This window comes from Rhinoderma darwinii, chromosome 11 (assembly GCF_050947455.1).
Source record: "Rhinoderma darwinii isolate aRhiDar2 chromosome 11, aRhiDar2.hap1, whole genome shotgun sequence".
NCBI lineage: Eukaryota > Metazoa > Chordata > Amphibia > Anura > Rhinodermatidae > Rhinoderma > Rhinoderma darwinii.
The window spans coordinates 86,262,360-86,284,735 of NC_134697.1; the positions used below are offsets into that span (position 1 = coordinate 86,262,360).

The window sequence follows — 22,376 nt, forward strand, 5'->3', positions numbered from 1 at the left end:
TGAGCTTGGTTCTATTGCTGTATATATGTACTGAGCTTGGTTCTATTGCTGTATATATGTACTGAGCTTGGTTCTGGTGCTGTATATATGTCAGAGCTTTGTTCTAGTGCTCTTTTTATGTACTGAGCTTGGCTCTATTGCTGTATTTATGTACTGAGCTTGGGAGTGGTACTGTATATATGTCAGAGCTTGGTTCTAGTGCTGTATTTATGTACTGAACTTGGTTGTGGTGCTGTATATATGTCAGAGCTTGGTTCTAGTGCTCTTTTTATGTACTGAGCTTTGTTCTAGTGCTGTATATATTAACTGAGCTTGGTTGTGGTACTGTATATATGTACTGAGCTTGGGTGTGGTACTGTATATATGTCAGAGCTTTGTTCTAGTGCTCTTTTTATGTACTGAGCTTGGTTCTATTGCTGTATATATGTACTGAGCTTGGTTCTATTGCTGTATATATGTACTGAGCTTGGGTGTGGTACTGTATATATGTCGGAGCTTGGTTGTGGTACTGTATATATGTCGGAGTTTGGTTCTAGTGCTCTTTTTATGTACTGAGCTTGGTACTGGTGCTGTATATATGTCAGAGCTTGGTTCTAGTGCTGTATATATGTCAGAGCTTGGTTCTGGAGCTGTAATTATATAGGATATATTTATAACAAAATTGCAGGGCAGATGGCATTTTTCTCAATTCATTGTATATTTCATGGGAACCTGTCTGGTAGTTTTAACCCCTTGGACCGTCACCATGCGGTAATACATGATCTGACAGTATTCCCCTGTATGTTTTTTTCAGATGCAGCAAAATCTTTAAAATCCACTTTTAAAACGACGCACACTATATGCAAATTACTCATTAGAGGGTCATGGAGCGGTGCCGATATCCTCACGAGTCACATAGTCCTGCCTCCAAACCCACCTTTCCATGTATGAGTGACATCTCACTGGCTGATACAATTTTCTCGGATGCGCCATTGCCTTGTGGCACTATACACAAGGGGGAGAGATGTGTGGCACTATACACAAAGGGGGGCTGTGTGGCACTATACACAAGGGGGAGCTGTGTGGCACTATACACATAGGGGGGCTGTGTGACACTATACACAAGGGGGAGCTGTGTGGCACTATACACATAGGGGGGCTGTGTGGCACTATACACAAGGGGGAGCTGTGTGGCACTATACACAAGGATGAGCTGTGTGGCACTATACACATGGGGGAACTGTATGGCACTATTTACAAGGGGGAGGGATGTGGCTCTATCTACAGGTGGCTGAGTGTGGCACAATCTACAAGTGTCTGTGTGTGCCACTATCTACTAAGGGGGGGGGGGGGGCTGTGCTGCACTTTCTACTAAGTGGGGCTGTGTGGCACTATATACAAGGGAGGGGGCTGTGTGGCACTATATACAGTGGGCACTTTATGGCATTCTACAAGGGAGAGGTGGGGGTGCTATCTACAAATGGGGTGACACTGTCTATAGGAGGGGCTATATAGCACTGTCTACAGGGGGGCTGTATGGCACATTCTACAAGGGGCACTATTTATAAGGGGGGGTCCCGGGCCAAGAGTTTGCTATGGGGCCCAGTCTTTCCTAGTTACGCCCCTGAGCAGACTCTAGTGTCTCGTCTAGTTATATAATGCAATTGGAACAGCCTCAATAGATGATGCGCTGCAGGAAAAAACGTACAATGTATAATGTAGAGCGCCACGGTATGGTCACCGAGGGGAACTGTTTACTTTCATGGATGAAGTAATAGCGCAATTATGTGGTCATCGCTGGTACTACTGACTATATTTTACGACCTTATTACTTATGGAAGGCTGCATTGGCTATACGGCGCAATAGCGCCATCGTGTGGTCAATCCTGGGAAATGCTCACTAAATTCATTGTATTGCAGGCAGCCTTAGTGATACGCTAAGCAGCAGCGCCATCATGTGGTCAATGCTGAGAAATCTCACTAAATTGAATGTAATGCAGGTAGCCTAGTGATACGCTGAGCAGCAGCGCCATCTTGTGATCAATGCTGGGAAATGCTCACTATATTCAATGTAATTCAGGCAGCCTAGTGATACAAGGAGCAGCAGCGCGCCATAGTGTGGTCACCGCAGGGAACTTTTTACTTTCAAATTATTCCGATATGGTATATATTAATCAATAATCTAGCAATACTGCAGGGAATTTATAGACCTAGTTTTATATGATGCAGACAGTACAAAAGATGTGCAATAGCAACAGCGGCCTCGTGTGGTCACTGTGGCAACTGTCTTGGTAGGCCATCTGAGTGCCCGGAAGAAAAATGACTGGAACACACAAACAGGAAGTGACGTTTATGACTTCTGGGTTGAAGCGAGGCAATCATTCAGGTATTTACAGTCATAATCTTTCCTGTCCGTTTATTACGTGTCAGTGTGTGACGCATGATGCGCGTAGTATAAACATATTCAGCTTCTTTGTATGTGAGATTTTTACTAAAATGCTTATCAGGCGGATGATGAACGCAGTCTGTACTATGGCCACTAGGTGGTGCTATGACATAACATTATTATATTATTACCATTTACATGTTCCAGAATCAAACCTCACACTTTTTGGAGATATAAAACAGAGATTTGATCTTTTTTCAGAGCCCCTGTGACACCCCCCTCTCCTATGTAACCGTGTTAACACCAGTGTAGCCATAAGGGTATGTTCACACAACCTATTTTCAGACGTAATTCAGGCATTTTAGGCTATGTTCACACAGAGTTTTTTGATGCGGAAACCGCGCCAAGAAAACTTGACAAAAACGGCTCGAAAATGCCTCCCATTGATTTCAATGGGAGGAGGAGGCGTCTTTTTCCCGCCAGCGTTAAAACCGCATAGCGGGAAAAAGAAGCGACTTGCCCTATCTTCGGGCGTTTACGCCTCTGACCTCCCATTGACTTCAATGGGAGGCAGAGAAAGCGTATTTCGCTGCGTTTTATGCCTGCGGCACTCAATGGCCGCGGGCGAAAAACGCAGTGAAAATCGGCGTGCAGGGAGAGGAAAATTTGCCTTAAACTTCCAAACGGAATTTTGAGGCAGAAATTCCGCCTGCAAAAAACTCTGTGTGAACCCAGCCTTACGCCTCGATTTATGCCTGAAAAACCGTCTCCATTACGCCTACAAACATCTGCCCGTTGCTTGCAATGGGTTTTACGATGTTCTGTTCAGACAAGGTGTAATTTTACGCGTCACTGTTAAAATACGGCGCGTAAAATGATGGCTCGTCAAAAGAAGTGCAGGACACTTCTTGGGACGTTTTTGGAGCCGTTTTTCATTGACTCTATTGAAAACAGCTCCTGATTTTCAGACGTTTTTTAAGTCACTCGCGATTTTTGCAGCGTTTATCGTTGCGTCTTTTACGGCCGTTTTTTGGAGCCTTTTTCGCTAGAGTCAATGAAAAACGGCTCCAAAAAATTCTCAAGAAGTGACCTGCACTTCTTTTTCGCGGCCGATTTTTTTATTCGTAAAAAAAACGCAGCGAAAAACGCTCTGTCGGAACAGAACGCCGTTTTCCAATTGAAATCAATGTTTCTGCCTTCGATCTTTCGGACGCTTTTCGGCCGTTTACGGATGGAAAAACGGCAGAAAATAGGCCGTATGAACATACCCTAAGGGTATGTTCACACGACAGCGCAAAATGCATCTGAAATTACGGAGCTGTTTTCAAAAGAAAACAGCTCCTGAATTTCAGACGTTTTTGCATGCACTCGCGTTTTTCGCGGCCGTAATTGGAGCTGTTCTTCATTGGAGTCAATGAAAACCGGCTCCATAAACGTCCCAAGAAGTGTCCTGCACTTCTTTGACGCGGGCGTAATTTTACGTGCCATCTTTTGACAGTGACGCATAAAATTACACCTCATGGGAACAGAACATCGTAAAACCCATTGCAAGCAACGGGCAGATGTTTGCAGACGTATTGGAGCCGTCTTTTCAGGCGTAATTCGAGGCGTAAAACAACTCCATTACGTCTGAAAATAGGTCGTGTGCACATACCCTTACAGTGACGGTCACAGTGCCCACATGACAGCAACAGTCAAGGGCCCCCATACCAGGGACAACCACCTTTCTGCCAGAACAGTGACAGCCAAAGTGCTCCCATAACATTGACTGTTGCTGTTATGTGGGCACTGTGAGTGTTACTGTTATGGGAGCACTATGGCTGTCACTGTTCTGGGGGAGAGTTGGTTGTCCTTGTTATGGAGGACTTTGAAAGTTACAGTGCCCACATAACAGCAACAGTCAAAGTCCTCCGTAACAGGGACAACCAACTCTCCCCCAGGAAAGTGACAGCCATAGTGCTCCCATAACAGTGACAGTCACAGTGCCCACGTAACAGCAACAGTCAAAGTCCCCCATAACAGTTGATTAACAGCTGATGGCCACTGTTACATTGTTTGAAGTTCCATCTAAGGGTGCGTTCACATATATCAATTGAATCATCATCAGTTTTTTTGTCTCAAGTGATTACAACTGATGCAAAAACCGATTCAAAAATGTATCAGTTGCATCAGACTTTTTCACAATTTTTACTACAAAACCTTCAGTTGTCGTTAGTTGTCATCCGTTTTTAACATCAGTTTTTACCACAATGGTCCACCAAAAAGGTCGTCTAGGGTCTGAAAATGTCACCCCCCCCCCCCCTGTAGATAATGCCACAGTGCCCTCTGTATATAATGCCATAGTACTCCCTGTATATAATGCCACACCCCCTGTAGATAATGCCACAGTGCCCTCTGTGTATAATGCCATAGTACTCCCTGTATATAATGCCACACCCCCTGTAGATAATGCCACAGTGCCCTCTGTATATAATGCCATAGTACTCCCTGGAGATAATGCCACAGTGCCCTCTGTATATAATGCCACACCCCCTGCAGATAACGCCACACAGCGCCCACTGTAGATTGTACCACACAGCGCCCCCCTGTAGACAGCGTCACCTCCACTGTTTGTAGCGCTACCCCCTTCTCCTGTAGATAGCGCCACTCAAGCTCCCTCTAGCATACATGGACAGTGGCGTCAGGGGTTACTCCCTAAACGGAATCCCCGGCCACAGCATTACCAATGCTGTGGACGAGGATTGCCTCATTAAGGACCCCCTAACGCCACGGTCCATATATGGACAGTGACGTCAGTGTCTACTCCTTGAGTGGAATCCCCTTGCCGACTCTGGCCAGGGATTCTGCTCCAGGAGGAGATCCCTGACGTCAATGTCCAAATATGGACATTAACCTCAGGGGTTTCCTCTAGGAGCCAAGATCATCGGCAACGGGGATTCCGCCCAATCCGTAGCCACTGACGTCACTGTCCATATATGGACAGTGACGTCGAGGGCTTCCCCGTAGGTAGCGCTGTGGCCAGAGAGTTCTCAGCAAGTGGAGCAGGTCCCTCTGCTTCTCCACTCTGAACTAATTCTGAAGCAGGGAGCTGATGGTTCCCTGCTTCAGAATTGGGTTCAACTCTATCTGCGTCCTTAGGATGCAGATACAGTTGACAGCGGGACATACCCCCGGCCGCCTTTCCGCCAGGTGCTGCTGTAAGGTGGATGTGGCAGCTCCTGGCGTTCATCCGGCCACAGTTAAAATAGATAGGATACGGCGCCGGACATCCTGGGAGCCAGACAAAAAAACGCTGCAGGTAAAGTTTTTGGATCCTGGTTCCTGCACTGGTCTATCACTGTACGGAGCCACAACTGATGTTCCCTGTGCCAGGACAGATCCCATAGAAAGCTATGGGATCCGTTCTAGCATCAGTTTCACTATGGCTGTTCTGCAACACGATGGAGGGAAACTGACAGGAGCAACGGTCATATGTGAACGGCCCCTAATCTGGCATTGATAACAAATATTTGGTGAAAGTTTTTGGTGGATTGTCAGGATTTTCTCGGCACAGCGTCAGTTCTGAGCATGTTGAAGGTATCAGTGTCTGGAGAGGAGCTGGGTCAGGTGAGATGTGGACACTTCAGTTCAGGCATTATAATGACCGACAACATTATAACCTCTGACAAGGACATTACATGACTGGACCATAAAGTTGACTTGTTTACAGAACGTTGAGTTGGCTCCATTTTTGGTCAGAGATCTCCAAGTGTAATACTGGAAGGTTCCCACGGCTAAAGAGAGTTCAGTGCTCCAGAATTAAAGGGGTTGTCCGGGCAGGGGGCGGTTTTTCATACTGATGACCTTTCCACAGGATAGATCATCGGTATATCATTGATGGGGGTCCATTCCGGAAGCAGATGGCTCACAGTATAGCGGCCGTGAATGGGACTAGAGCTGCAGTTCTGCAGCACGGCCGCTATACAGTGTATGAAGCACTGCATACCCAGCATAACATCCGGTGCCCGGAGGCAGCCCGAACAGCTGATCGGTGTGGGGTCCGGGTGTCATATTTCACCACTTATTACATTACCGGATACATATCACAATGTAATGACCATTACTCACCGTCTGCTGGAAGTTGACATGGCCATAACCAAGAGACCATCTTTTGATCATGTTCCTGCAGACACGTATAGACAGCTCAGGCCCATCTGGACTAAACTTCTGATAGATAGAGGAAGGCCATAGGATATTGGCTGTTACTGTGCGGATCTCCACTGAAGAAGTAACGGAATATTCTCATCACACAAAGTGATGGCATATCGTTGGGTTATGCCATAATTTTGCGATCGGTAGAAGTTTTACTGCCATATGAACCCTCGTTCTCGATCATTGCCCTTGTAAAGGATTTACCAGACACAGCTTCTGTGTCGACGCCCGTGATTAATCAGTCTGCACCTGCTCCTAGGTCTGATAGAGTGACTCGATCTGCTACAACTCAGGCTGGTAGGCTGAGGAGTGGGAGAACCTATCACAGCCTTGCCAGACGGCGCTAGCTGCCGCCCTCGGTCTATTTATACCTTCATTTCCTGCTTTTCTTTTGCCTGTGATTCTGTCTGGCTTCCTAGCTCTGCTGTTCCTGCTAGTACTATTGACCTCTGCTTCAATTTGACCCTGGCTTTACTGACCACTCTCCTGCTCTGCGTTTGGTACCTCGTACACTCCTGCTTTGACTCGGCTCGTTCACTACTCCTGTTGCTCACGGTGTTGCCGTGGGCAACTGCCCCATTTCCCTTAGCTTCTGTGTACCCTCGTCTGTTTGTCTGTCGTGCACTTATTGAACGTACGGACCGTCGCCCGGTTGTACGCCGTCGCCTAGGACGGGCCGTGCAAGTAGGCAGGGACTGAGTGGCGGGTAGATTAGGGCTCACCTGTCTGTCTCCCTACCCCGGCATTACAGCCCTTTTGCGGCTTTAACAGTCTCTACTCTTCTGGGAAGGCTTGCCACAAGATTTTGGAGTGTGACCTCACAAATGCTTTTTTTGGCTGATTGGGCACAAATTCCCACAGACAAGCACTGATATTGGATGAGTAGGTTTTGCTCGCAACCCGTGTTATAATTCATCCCAAAGGTGTTGGATGGTCCTTTGTGCAGGCCACTCGAGTCACTACACAACAAACTCATCAAACCATGTCTTTATGGACCTTGCTTACAGGGGCGCAGTCATGCTGGGACAGGAAAGGTCCTTCCCCAAACTGTTCCCACTATTGTCCAAAATGTCTTCCTATGTGGAAGCATTAACATTACTCTTCAATGGAAATAAGAGATGTAGCCCAAACCCTAAAAACCATCCCCAGACATTTATCTTTCCTCCCCTAAATTTTACAGTAGACACTATGTATTCCTGTAGGTAACGTTCAGAGGCCCAGATTGACCCATCAGACTACCAGATAACAAGACGTTATTCATCACTCTAGAGAACGACTTGCTATACACCTCTCCAGCTGACGCCTGGCATTGTGCATGGGGATCTAAGGAAATCCATTTCATGAAGCTCCTGACACACAGTTCTTGTTCTGCGCCACGTTTAAAGCCACTGAGCTCTTCAGTACGACCCATACTACTAGCAAAGTTTCTCTGGAGATTGCATGGCTGTGGGCTTGATTTTATGCACCGGTTTGCAATGCGTGAAGCTGAAACACCTAAGCTCAATAATTAGGTGGGGTGTTCACGTACTTTTATCCATATAGTATTGTCTCGCACCTCCCACATGCTGTATTTTCTCCTTACTGCCAAAAGACACGGAACTAGAAATTAAAGAAGAGCTCCAGTGGAAGCACAACTTTCCATGTCTGCACCCCCACCTGGCTGTATATATCACTCTACACTTCTTTTATGTATACTGTACTTACTTTTTGTCCGTGCTTTAAAAAAGCCTCCATCTTTATTCTTAGATTTCCCCATCTTTCTCTTCCTCTCTGCTTTGCTATCAATCACATGACCAGCTAAAGACCATATAATTTCTTTATGCTGGGGGACACTGTGATTATTATGCTCTCTATATTCTTCTAAATAAGCTGAGAAACCATAAGTATACAGACAGGGAGGCTGCACTATATTCTTCTACACCTGTGTGACAGGAACCTGTCTAAGTATCAGTGGCAGTTGATGATAGAAGTTTCTGTTTCCCCCTGTGTATAACTAGTGCGGTACAGAAACTGCTGAAGCCTGTGACGGGTGACACATAGATCTCCATAGACCCAAGTAGAGAAAGCAGTCACCGAGCCGGATTCACACTGCTGCTAAGCAACCGTCCCGGTCTGATATATAGAGATAAATAACAGGTGAGAGACTGACACATGGAATACCAGAATGCAGCACATGGGAGAGGTTAGTTTTGGCCGGAGTGTCCCTTTAACATTTCATAATTCTATCATCTAGTTATCATCTCTTTATTTGTAGATCTCATTCGAAACCATCTACACGTCATTGTTCTTTGTGATGGATAAGGGACACATAACGGAGAAGATACTGAACGTCACCCTGGAGATAATCTACCTTCTTACCGGAGAGGTAAAATAATCCGGGACTCATGTATATGTCCTTTCTCTTATCTTTTTATCCTACGGACAATATTATAGAAAAAGCAAAAGATCACGTCATCATAATTGATTTGTAAATATAAATGCTGTAACAAATCTTCTCTGGTGCATAGTGTGAAGGTAGCGCCCACTAGCATTTAGGCTGACCCCCTAATGCTGCTTCCACCTTCCTGAACAGTCCGCGGTGGACACGCATTACAAAAGTTATGATTTTTGGAATGGTGGGAGGTAAAAACGAAAATTGAAAAAACCAAAAATAGGCTGTTCATTAAGGGGTTAATAACCTATCATTCACCTGTTATATACCTGGACTGAGTTACCTGGTGGTGGTTGCATTCAGTTATCCTTTGGATGCATTACTATGGACTGGTCTGTGGGCTACAACATAAGGTGTCTTAGCCTGGGGACTGTGTTGCTCGCTCTGCAGGAGGGGTGTTGCGGTGGCACTGGTTGCCATGTGGTGCGGCACCCACTTAAAATAAGTCGCCATGAGGAGGCAGGTGGGCTTATACAATCAAAATGTTTACTAAGAACTTCCTGTTCATTTTGATTCTCTTGTATGTTCCATCTCGATATCCAGGATTGTTCAGTAGAGAAGAAAACTTCTGGTGACTCTCTATCCCCCAACAGCTGTCCCCACATGTCTGGAAGATGGACCAGTACCATCACGGAGCCTTCACTGATACCTAAGAGAAACAATGAGCAGAAGATCCTGGACCTCACCAACAAGATCATTCATCTGCTGACTGGAGAGGTGAGGACTACCGGGAATGCTGGGACATTATATAGTAACGCTATGAAGGTGTCGGGGTGATGACTGTATCATTGTGTGTCAGGTTCCTATAAGGTGTCAGGATGTCACCGTCTATTTCTCCATGGAGGAGTGGGAGTATATAGAAGGACACAAGGATCTGTACAGGGACGCCATGATGGAGGACCACCGGCCCCTCACATCACCGGGTAAGAGGAGAGCATTTTTGACAGTCCACAACATACACCCATCACCTGATAACTACATATAAACAATGTCTTCCACTGTATGTGTCTCCTACAGGTATATCCAGTAAGAGAAATCCATCAGAGAGATGTCCCAGTTCTGTGTTTTCCCGGGATTGTCCACAGGAATATCACAACGTCCCAGAGGGTCATCACGTAGGTGGAACCAAAGTCTCGTCAAATCCCATAAAGGTGAATGTGCACTTCATGCTTTGCCAATATTACCTAATAATTTGTTACATTTCAGCTCATTAACTGAGGAAATAATTTGTAATATTTTATGTGAGTGTTTAGGGAAATATTCATATTAAAGTTGAGAATGTAGACGGATGATACAAGGCGTATGTGTGGGAGGATCAAAAGTGCAATAAGGAAGAAACTTCTAACAATATCTACCCAGGTGAGCGACAACCACAAACTGTTCAGTGACTAAAACAATCTCTTTTTATGAACTCTCCTTGGCTACATGCAGACGACCGTTCTTCTCGTCAGTGTGCTATCCGTATTGTAACGGACGGCAGACTGACCCCTTCATTTCTATGGCTCCGTGCACACTACCATGTTCTTCACAGATCCTTGAGTGGGACCGGGCCACAAAACTCAGAGCAGGTCCTGTTCCTGTCAGTATTTGTGGCTCGGTCTCGCCCATTCAAGTCAAACCTATGGAACAAATGGGACGGATGCGGAGGACATGCTGTCGTACCGCAAAAAAACGGACAATGGATCCATTGTTTGCAGTACGCAAATACAAACAATCATGAGCAGGTAGCCTTGGTATGTGAGAAGTGTCCAGTAGGGGCTACGAGGAGCCAACATCATCTTTTGGACTCCTGCCATCCTTGGAAATGCTGTGACATCTATCATCATTGTCATAACTTTCTACTCTGACACTTTGATAAGAGATCTTTACATTTAACATCTTTACATTTGCTCTCACAGATGGAGAGGACAGCAAAAATATTTTGGAAGGATGTCTCTTTTTATCTCCAGACTGTATACTGGACAACAGCAACATCACTCAAGGTTCTCCAGGAGAAAACGTCACTTCTCCAAGGGTTGTTAGTGTAGGTTTATCATCCGATTCTTCTGACCACCAGGAATGTTCTTCTATTAGATTGAGCGTCAATTCACCTAGTACAGATCGTAAGGACAATAATATGTTTTCATGTTCTGAGTGTGGGAAATGTTTTCCTCTAAAATCCTATCTGAATAAACATAAGAAAACTCACACCGAGGATAAGCCGTTCCAATGTGGACAATGCGGAAAATGCTTTCGAAGTGGATCAAAACTTAGAAGACACCAGAGGGTTCACACAGGGGAGAAACCATATCCATGTGCTGATTGTGGGAAGCTCTTTGCTCATAAACTAAGTCTCGTCAACCATGGGAAAACCCACACAGGTGAGAAGCCATTCTCCTGCACCGAATGTGGGAAATGTTTTTCTTCTTTTTTTTTTTTTTATCACATTTATTTTTATTGAATTTTTTCAAGTGAATTTATAAAATAACATGGCAATGAAGTGCATACATTGAGTTACAATCACTCAAAAATATGTCAATAACATTTGATTTTGAAGGTAATAAAAGAAAAGAAAATAAGAAAAACAAAATGTAACATTTTAACATTTCCGCAATTATTTGTACAATTAGGCAGTATAGATAGAATGTAGGTGCAGCGAAGTCTTAGAATGAAGAGTCAATGTAACGCTTTACAATGGCGGCTGGTAATCCACACATCCCAACTATCATCGAACACCTTTTTCCTATTTAGTGAGGAAGCAATCATGGATTCAAACCAACAGTTGTTATTAATTCCCTGTATGATTTCCGACATAGTAGGAATTTTGTTGGATTTCCAATTTTGTGCAATTTTGGACCTTGCTACAATTAATGTGTGTAAAATAACTGTTCTATGTGTCCAGTCAAAGTTATCTGCGTCTATGGTTAAAAGAGTCAAGGGTGCATTCAGAATTATCGGGTACCTGCAAATTGAAGATAAAAATTTGGTAATTCTTTTCCAGAAAGCCAAAATGGGGGGGCAGTCCCACCAAATATGTTTCATGGTCCCTACGGCGTTACATCTCCAGCAGCTATTTGAAACATTGTAGTATCTAGAAAGTTTCGACGGGGTGAGATACCATCTATATAAAAGCTTTCTAGCAGTTTCTATATGATTAGTACATCTTGAAATGGAAGCAATGGCAGTAAACGCTAGGGCCCATTGATTCTCTGAGAATGTAATATTCAAGTCCTGTTCCCATTTCTGAGTATAATTTTGAAGGGCGTCAGGGTATGAACTGAGTATCAGTCTGTAACAGTGTGAGATGTTGCCTTTGGATGCGGAGTTGGAGGTCATCCATTTGTGTAAGGGAGAGCATATGGAGGGAAGAGGAAAGGGTAGAGAAGAAGTCGCATGTCTGATCTGTAAGTATTTATAGAAGTCGTGTTTATGTACAGAATAGGATTGGGTAAGATCTTCAAAGGTTATGAACAGGTCCCTTTTCCATAAGTTAGACAATATATGTAAGCCATTGGCCATCCAGTTTGATATGTCAAGATCTGGTATATGGGCCATTAAGATAATAACATTTGATTTATTATAATTTGTTGAGTACAAGTCAGTTCTGCGTACAAAATTATTCCACAAATCCATAATTGCTTTGATAGTGGGATGCGTGGATTGTACATGAGTACCAAATAGAGAAGAAGCAGTGAGAATATCCGAGATGTGTATTTTCCCTAATAGAGAGGATTCGGTAGATACCCACAACTCCGATATGTCATTGGACCATAAGGATTTTAATTGGTCCATTATAGAGGCACGGTAATATTGTAATACTGATGGGCAACCCATTCCCCCCTTCTGCAATGGTTTCTAAAGAATTTCTGCCTTTACTCTCGGTTTATTTTTGCCCCATATGAATTTCATCAGAACAGATTGTAGCTTTGTAAGATAAGTTATAGGCACACTTATAGGAACATTCCTAAAGAAATAAAGTATTTTGGGAAGAGATAGCATTTTGATCGCTGCAATCCTACCTAACCAAGACACTCCGTGATGTTTGTAGCTGCGTAAATCCTCTTCTATACACTTTTGCAAAGGTATGTAGTTTTGGTTAAACATGCACGAGATAGGAAATGTTAGGTTAATACCCAAGTAGGGCAGGGCCCCCTCTACCCATTTGAAAGGGAATTTATTTTTGAGATATTTAACAGTTTTCTTAGGAAGACCCATGTTTAATATTTGGGATTTTGTTGTGTTAATTTTATAATAAGACGTTTTGCTGAATTTGCAGAGGATTTTTTCCTATTTCTGGAAGAGATGTCAACGGGGAGGCGCACATTATGATGACGTCATCTGCAAAAAGGCCTATGCGATGTTCATATGTACCAATAGTTATACCTTTAATCAGATCGGATGTTCTGATCTTTTCAGCTAGAGGTTCCATGAGCAAGGCAAAGATCAGTGGGGAGAGTGGACATCCCTGTCTAGTGCCATTTGTGATTGTAAAGCTAGAGGACAGGAAGCCAGCTGTATATACTGCTGCGGAGGGTCCCGAATAAAGAGCCAAGATGGCACGTCCAACTGGACGTGTAATACCTATTTTGTCTAACACCGATTTCAAGTATCCCCAATGCACCCTGTCGAATGCCTTTTCTGCGTCTAGCGACAGGAGCAAAGAGGGCACGTTGTGTGTTTCAGCATAATGGAGAAGATTTATAATCCTTCTGGTGCCATCCACTGTCTGTCTATTCTTAATAAAGCCGACTTGATCATTTTTGATTAGTGCTGGTAAAATATCAACAAATCTGTTAGCTATGGCCTTAGAGTAAATCGCTATTGAGTAGAGATATCGGTCTAAAGTTTTCAGGTTTATCTGGGGTCTTGCCAGGTTTGGGTAAGGTTATTATAAGGGCCCGAAGCATTTCCTGAGGAAAGGTGCCAATATCTGTTGCTTGGTTGAACACTGAAACCAGATGTGGTGAAAGAATATGGGAGAAATTTTTGAAATATTCGTTTGTTAGGCCGTCTGGCCCGGGAAACTTATTGATCTTGAGGTGTTTAAGAACCATTTGAATTTCTAGAAGTGAGAAGGGCGCGTTCAGTTTGGCTAGCTGTTCACTTGATATTAGAGGCAGTTTAACAGATTTTAGGAAATTATCTATCATCTGCTGTGAGGGTTGGATAGTATTTGGGTCATTGTGAAGGTTATATAAGTTGCTATAATAGTCAGCGAAGGATTCAGCTATTTTTTGAGGGTTCATAATTTTTCCCCCTGTCTTATCAAAAATAAAGGGGATTTTGGTTTTATTAGTTTTATTTTTGAATTTGTTGGCCAACATTTTCCCAGCCTTGTTGCCCTGCCAGTAGTATCGCATCTTAGTTCTTCTCAATGCATATTCACATTTATGATATAACAGTTGGTGGAGTTGGTTTCTCAATTGCTTTAATTCTAAAACCAGTTTTCTGGACATTGCTGATTTATTGAGATCTTCAAGTTTTTTAATGTTTGCTAACAGTTCTTGTGTTTTGGACTGTCTTATTTTTTTGGCGGTTGATGACAATTTGATAAGATGTCCCCTGATAACGGCTTTATGGGCACACCAATTATTAAAAGTTGAGGTGTCCTTAGCGTCGTTGAGATCAAAGAAGTCGGTCAGTGCTTTTTCTATCTGGTCGCTGCTAGTTACATTGTTTAGAAGGGAATTGTTTATCCGCCAGGGAGAGGTGGGAACATTGTTACATTTTTCTTTGAAAAGGGCTGACATCGGGGCACGGTCCGACCAGGTTATGAGGCCAATTGAAGGGTTAAGTACTCGTTGAAGTAACCATTGATCTACCATAATAAAGTCAATTCTCGAGTAGTTTTTATGGGGGTGTGAAAAAAAAGTGTAGTCCCTTTCGGAAGGGTTAAACCATGTGTCGTAGAGATTTTCCCTATAAGTAATATTGTATACATCAGTGTTTTTCTCTTTTGGCTTACAGTGGCTCTTATCTAACTGGGGATTGAGTACTTTATTGAAATCTCCACATATAACGAGGGCTCCATACCTGGAATTCTCAATGCGTTTGAGTAGATGCTTAAGAAATTTACCCTGACGTTTGTTCGGAGCATATAGCGATACTATAGTGAATTTTTCGTTGTTGATAATGCATTGTAGAATTATATATCTGTCCCAGTTGTCATAGGTAACCTGGGTCAACTGAAAAGCCAATGAAATTTTAATAGCGATTAAGGTGCCTTTCTTTTTGTGTGCATTGGGAGTGCAGAAAATATGGGGGAATTGGGTGTGTTTAACCCTGTGGGAGTCTTTGTCTAAAAGATGAGTTTCCTGTGCACACCAAATGTCGCAATTAAGTGCCTTACATTCTCTCCACAAAAGAGAGCGTTTGAACAGGCTATTGAGGCCCTTAACATTTATGGAAGAGATTTTAAATACCATTGTATTTGAGATTGTGGAGTGCAGTGTATGGAGGTGAGAGGCGTTGAGATTCCGCATTCGTCTCCTTTAACCCCTTCCCGCCGGATCACGTATATATACGTCATTAAAATCGGTGGCTTACCGCCTTTTCACGTAAATGTACGTCATGGAGATGAAGCTGGCTCAGGAGCTGAGCCAGCGACATCACCGCCGGGTGACAGCTGTATGTTACAGCTGGCACCCTAAGGTATCGGCCAGGACCGGAGCTAGCCTCCGATCCGACCGATTAACCCCTCATATGCTGCGTTCAATAGAGATCGCAGCATGTGAGGAGTTTATAGCCACCGGCACCCATGCAACGTGATCGCTGGGTTGCCGGTGGCTGCAAAGGCGATCGGAGGGCTAATGCTTACCTCCCGATCAGCCTGTAACGGAATCCTCCTATGCCCCGTCGTCGGCGGGGCCCAGGAGGCTTCCGGTAACATCGGCAAGATGGCGCCGGCTCAGCTTCCGGCTCAAAAGCTGAGCCGGCGTCATCAGCAGTGGGTGTCCGCTGTATGTAACAGCGGACACCCCGATCTATCGCCAGGAACCGGAGCTAGCTCCGATTCCTGGCATTAACCCCTTCGATGCAGCGATCCATTGTGATCGCTGCATCCTAGAGGTTTGTAGAAAATCGGCAGCCTTGCCATGCGATGGCAAGGCTGGCGACTGCTACCATGGCAACAGGAGCCCTAACAATGGACTCCTGTCTGCCATTACGTAAGCTGATTAGGCCCTGCCCAGAGGCGGAGCCTGATCGGCTTGCTGTCAGTGAACAACTGACAGTTCCAATACATTGCACTACATAGGTAGTGCAATGTATTAGAACATCAAACAAACAGTTGGACATTCAAGTCCCCTAGTGGGACTAAAGAAAAGTGTAAAAAAAAGTGTAAAAAAAGTAAAAATAAAAGTTGGAAAACATACAATAAAAGTTTCAAATAATAACACAAAACACAATCGCCCTTTTTCCCTTATCAAGTCATTTATTATTGAAAAAAATAATAAAGCCATACATATTTGGTATCGCAGCGACCGTAACGACCTGAACTATAAAAATATTATGTTATTTATCCAGCGCAGTGAACGCCGTAAAAAAACAACTCAAAAACACTGCCATAATTACTGTTTTTTTGGTCACTGTCTTCCAAAAATTTTAATAAAAAGTGATCAAAAAGTCGCATGTATCCAAAAATACCGAGTAAAAGTACCGATAAAATCTATACCTCGTCTCGCAAAAAACAAACCCTCATACAGCTCCATCGATGAAAAAATGTAAAAGTTATGGCTCTCGCAACATTGCGACAGAAGAAATACATTCTCTTTCCAAAAGTAATTTTATTGTGCAAAAAGTTATAAAAAAGTTCTATAAATTTGGTATCGCCGGAATCGTACTGATCGGCAGAATAAAGGTAACATGTAGTTTATAACGTACGGTGAACGGTGTATATAAAAAAAAAAGTGGCACAAGCTGGTCATGACATATTTGACACTGAATTGGCATATCTAGGGAACATTTTAATTTGTACCTTCCGCAGCGCAATCATTTATGGAAAAGACCTGTGGGGTGAAAATGCTCACTACACCTCTTAATAAATGCCTTGAGGGGTGCAGTTTCCAAAATGGGGTCACTTCTCAGGGGTTTCTTTTATTATTTCACATCAAAGCCTCTGCAATTGTGAACCAATACTTTATAAGTCGCCAGATTAGGCCTCAATTTTACATGGTACTCTTTCACTCCTGAGCCCTGTCGAATGTCCAGGCAAAAGATTAGGGCCACATGTAGGGTGATTCTAAAACAGGGAAACACCGCATAATAATTGAGAGCTGTCTTGTTATGGTGGCACAAGCCGGGCACCACATATTGGCGTATCTAAGGAAAAATTCCCATTTTCATTCTCCCACATCGTGTGCACACGAATTTCTGCAAAACACCTGTAGGGTTAACATGCTCACTACACCCCTAGGTGAATACCTTGAGGGTGTTGTTTCCAAAATGGGGTCACTTCTGGGGGAGATCCACTGTTTTGGTCCCACAGGGACTTTGCAAATGCAACATAGCGACCAGAAACCAAATGCAGCAAATGGCGCTCCTTCCCTTCTGAGCCCTGCCGTGTGCCCAAACAGCATTTTACGACCACGTGTGGGGTATTGCCGTACTCCAGAGAAGTTGCTTTACAAGCGTTGGGGTTCTTTTTTTCCTTTATTTGTTGAGAAAATTAAAAATTTGGAGCTAAAGCTACGTCTTATTGAAGAAAAAGGATTTTTTTTATTTTCACTGCCCAATTCTAATAAAATCTATGAAACACCTGTGGGGGCAAAATGCTCACTACACCCCTAGATGGATTCCTCAAGGGGTGTAGTTTTCTCAATGGAGTCACTTTTTTGGCGTTTTCACTGTTTTGGTACCTCAGGGGCTTTGCAAATGCGACGTGGTCTCCGCAAACCATTCCTGCTAAATTTGAGCTCCAAAAGCCAAATGGCGCTCTTTCCCTTCTAAGCTCCGCCGTGTGTCCAAACATCCGTTTATAACCACATTTGGGGTATTGTTTTACTCGGGAGAAATTGCTTTACAAATGTTGTGGTGCTTTTTCTCCTTTAGTCCTCGTGGAAATTAGAAAAAATTAGCTAAACCTACATAATCTTTGAAAGAATGACGATTTTTATTTTCACGGCCTACTTCCAATAATTTCTGCAAAAAACCTGCGGGGTAAAAATGCTCACTATACCCCTAGATAATTTCCTCAAGGGGTGTAGTTTCCCAAATGGGGACACTTTTGGTGGATTTCCACTGTTTTGGCACCGAAAGAGCCCTTGAAACCTGACATGGTGCCTAAAATATTTTCTAATAAAAAGGAGGCCCAAAATCCACTGGGTGCTCCTTTGCTTCTGAGGCCGGTGCTTCAGTCCATTACCACACTAGGGCCACATGTGGGATATTTCTAAAAACTGCAGAATCTGGGCAATAAATATTGAGTTGCGTTTCTCTGGTAAAAACTTCTGTGTTACAAAAAAAATAGAATAAAAATGAATTTCTGCAAAAAAAAATGAAATTTGAAAATTTCACCTCTACGTTGCTTTAATTCCTGTGAAACGTTTAAAGGGTTAAGAAACTTTCTAAATGCTGTTTTGAATACTTTGAGGGGTGAAGATTTTAAAATGGGGTGACTTTTTGGCGGTTTCTAACATATAAGGCCCTAAAAGCCGCTTCACAACTGAACTGGCCCCTGTAAAAATAGCCTTTTGAAATTTTCTTGAAAATGTGAGAAATTGCTGCTAAAGTTCTAAGCCTTGTAACGTCCTAGAAAAATAAAAGGATGTTCAAAAAACGATGCCAATCTAAAGTAGACATATGGGGGATGTTAATTAGCAACAATTTTGTGTGGTATAACTGCCTGTCTTACAAGCAGATACATTTACATTTAGAAAAATGCTAATTTTTGCAATTTTTCACCAAATTTTGGTGTTTTTCACTGGTAAATATTGAATTTATCGACCACATTTTTCCACTATCATAAAGTCCAATGTGTCACGAGAAAACAATCTCAGAATCGCTTTGATAGGTAAAAGCGTTCCGGAGTTATTACCACATAAAGTGAAATATGTCAGATTTGAAAAAATGGGTCTGGTCCTGAAGGCCAAAATGAGCTTGGTCCTGAAGGGGTTAAGGGATGATCAGATCTTACTCCTCTAAGTGCACTGAGTAATGTGCATTGCAAACTATACATTTCACACAGAATAAGCGGAACTATATAACAGTAGAACTGTAAAGTGAACACAAAATGTTGTTCAAAGTGAACATACCAAAACCTTGTTTGGGTTTTTGGCAAGTGGTGAGGGTGGTAGTACATTACAATAATAAAATGTAACAGCAGTGCCTACCTAACCTTCTCAGTAGTTGAAATGCTGAAAAATAAAATGTGTTGTATCCAGGTAACCATACATACAATATATAAGTATAAGGCATAGTGATATTATAATGCAATCTTGATTCCTTATTTCTGGCGAGCAGATGATTGCTTCGATGAACCAACCGTGGTCCACTCTGGAGACAATGAAGGAGTCTTTCTTTTAAGCGACTGCTGATCCGATGTTGAAGATTCTGGGAACCATTTCTCCCGCAGAATTTCAGCCTCCTTAGGTGTGTTGAGGACGTGAGTGACGCCATTTTTAGTAAAAATGAGCTTGACTGGGTATCCCCATTTGTATGGTATGTCATGTTCACGTAGCTGTTTGGTAAATGGCGCAAACTCTCTTCTACGGTTCAAAGTGGCTGAGGATAGATCCGCATACAATGATATACCAGTGAAACGGTCAGGAAGTTTTGCATTTTTTAAAGCAAAATTTTAAAATGGATTCTTTCGTCTGGTAAAAGTGGATTTTTGCCAGGACATCCCTTGGTGTCATTTGTGGGAGATGTTTGGGTTTGGGCAGTCTACGCACTCTATCAATGATTAGATCTCTCTGATCTGCTTCAGGTAAAATGATAGTGAAGTAATCAAAAATAAATTCTCTAAGCTGAGCAGGTAGAATGGTCTCAGGGACGCCACGAAATCGGATGTTGTTTCTGCGTGAACGATCCTCCAGGTCAGCTAGTTTAAAGGCATGGTGTTGCCCGAAAAACATGTTTTTTTTTTAAAATTTAAACATTTAGTGTGTGGGTGATTAAACATTGTTCAAATTTTTTTTATTTTTTTCGCGAGTCAGGAAATATTATAAATTTTTTCTAATTTATAATACTACCCATTTTTGGTCACTAGATGGAGCTAGTTCCCAAAATTGCAGCATTGCAACATTGGGTTAAAAGCTCTCGCTCTAGTGAGCTCTCAGCATCCCCCCCTCCTTTATCCTGGCTAGTGCCGGGATAAACGAGGGGTTTGAAAGGTTTAACCTCCTACACTGTGTGTCGCCATTTTTTGAGGTAACCCACAGTGTAGTAGGTTTACATACAGTAGTAAACACACACAAACACTAACATACATTGAAATCTCTTACCTGCTCCTGCCGCCGCGGCTCCCTCCGGCCCGTCCGCTCCCTTTGCTGCCGCTGTTCCATGTGCACAAGTCCGGAAGCCGCGACCGGAAGTAGTAATATTACTGTCCGGCCGCGACTTCCGGTCCACAGGAAAATGGCGCCGGACGGCGCCAATTTCGAATAGGACTGTGTGGGAGCGGCGCATGCGCAGTTCCCACACAGACGCCGTACACGGACGTGAATGGGACGGGAGCCGTTCACAGTCCCTATGGGACTGTGGCTGCCGTACTCCATGTCTGTGTGTGTCGTTAATCGACACACACAGAAATGGAACAAAAAATGGCAGCCCCCATAGGGAAGAAAAAGTGTAAAAATAAGAAACAGTAAAACACAAACACACAAATGAATATAAACGTTTTTATTAAAGCACTAACATCTTTAACATATAAAAAAATTATTTGTGATGACACTATTCCTTTAAGTTTAACCGCCATTATGTCTTCATCTGTATCATTCTGCGCATCTACCAAAGTGTTGTATGCAGAAGTGAAGTCATCCATTTTACTTTCAAGATGTGATGTTCTGTCCCCTATGTCTTTAATATCTTTGGACAAAGAGGTAAGAGCAGTGTGGAAGTCTTTTTGTAAAGAGCTGCGTAGTTCAGACATTAACCCCCTCATGCTCTCCAGACTAATAACTGATCCCTCATGGGGAGTAAGAACAGGCAGGTCACATAGTTTAGGTATTGTAGATGAAGATAACACTGACCTGTTGTCTGTTTTATGCAGCAGAGGTGGACTGTCCGAGGAGCACTCGGGGCTGGGAGATGTGTCTGTGCCGTGGAGGGTCAGTGTGGGAGCAGCACACTCCTTCATTTCCTCATTGCCGGAGCGTCCGGCGCCATTTTGTGAAGTTCCCGCCGGCGGATAGTAAGAGGTAAGCGTTGCCGGGCCCGGTGTTTTCGGTCTGCCTTTCCCCATTCTAGTATTCTAAGATACTAGTCTGTTGGTTCCTGTGATTTATCTCCTTGTTTTCTGCGGTGGAGATGCTGTGTGAGCCGGTTTAAGGAAGGTTAGGTGCGGAGCTCCGAGTTATGCGACCTCTCACCTCGGCATTCGGCCACGCCCCCCATGTTTTTCATTGAAGACGTATCTGACCATCCATCAAAGGACGCACACTGGAGAGAAGCCGTTTTTCTGCTCAGATTGTAGAAAATGTTTTGCACAGAAAACAAGTCTTAATATACATCAAAAATCCCACAAAAGTGAGACAAAAATGACATGTTCAATTGTGGGAGAACATTGATGTAAAGAATGATTATGTTCTCTAAACGGGAAATTGATAAATCACCGTCCTTAGATGGAAACAGATTTTATAAATAAAGACCCGGCACCGATCAGCGGCTCCGGCACCGATCAGCGGCTCCGGCTAATTCCAAACACCGGATGTCCATGCCTATCCTGAGGACCTATCCTGTGGACAGGTCCTCCGTATTAAAAACCGCCCCGTGCCCGGACAACCCCTATAAGGACCAAGCATTGTTTTTTTTCTTCCATCGTTGCATTCCAAGAGCCATAACATTTTTATTTTTCTGTCGACGTAGCTGTTTTTCATTGCGTAAAACCTGCAGCCTAAGGCCTCATGCACACAAACGTATTTTTTTCCTCCCGTCAATACTGGCATAAATACGGGTCCTTTGTCACACGTATTCGAACCATATTCCACCCGTATTTACAGACCCGTTTTCTCTGCACTAATCGGCAGCCCCTTCTCTCTATCAGGGTTGGAAAGAGAGAAGGAGCAGCCCTTTCGGGTAGAGTTTCCGCAGCGATTGAAAGTAAAAGAAGTTGATACGTACCGTTGTCTTGGTGACGCGTCCCTCTTTTGACATCCAGTCCGACCTCCCTGGATGACGCGGCAGTCCATGTGACCGCTGCAGCCTGTGATTGGCCTGTGATTGGCTGCAGCAGTCACATTGGATGAAACATCA

General features: G+C 43.5%; 1 long non-coding RNA gene across 2 annotated transcripts; it reads left to right on the forward strand.

The window, feature by feature from the left end:
- Window positions 1–2,080: 2,080 nt before the first annotated feature.
- LOC142663811 (uncharacterized) lies at window positions 2,081–9,700 on the forward strand. Of its 2 annotated transcripts, XR_012851141.1 has the most exons (4): window positions 2,081–2,365; window positions 8,554–8,692; window positions 8,811–8,921; window positions 9,531–9,700. It is a non-coding gene; the product is annotated as an uncharacterized LOC142663811 (long non-coding RNA). The 2 variants fall into 2 exon arrangements; XR_012851140.1 differs by lacking the exon at window positions 8,554–8,692.
- Window positions 9,701–22,376: the final 12,676 nt, after the last annotated feature.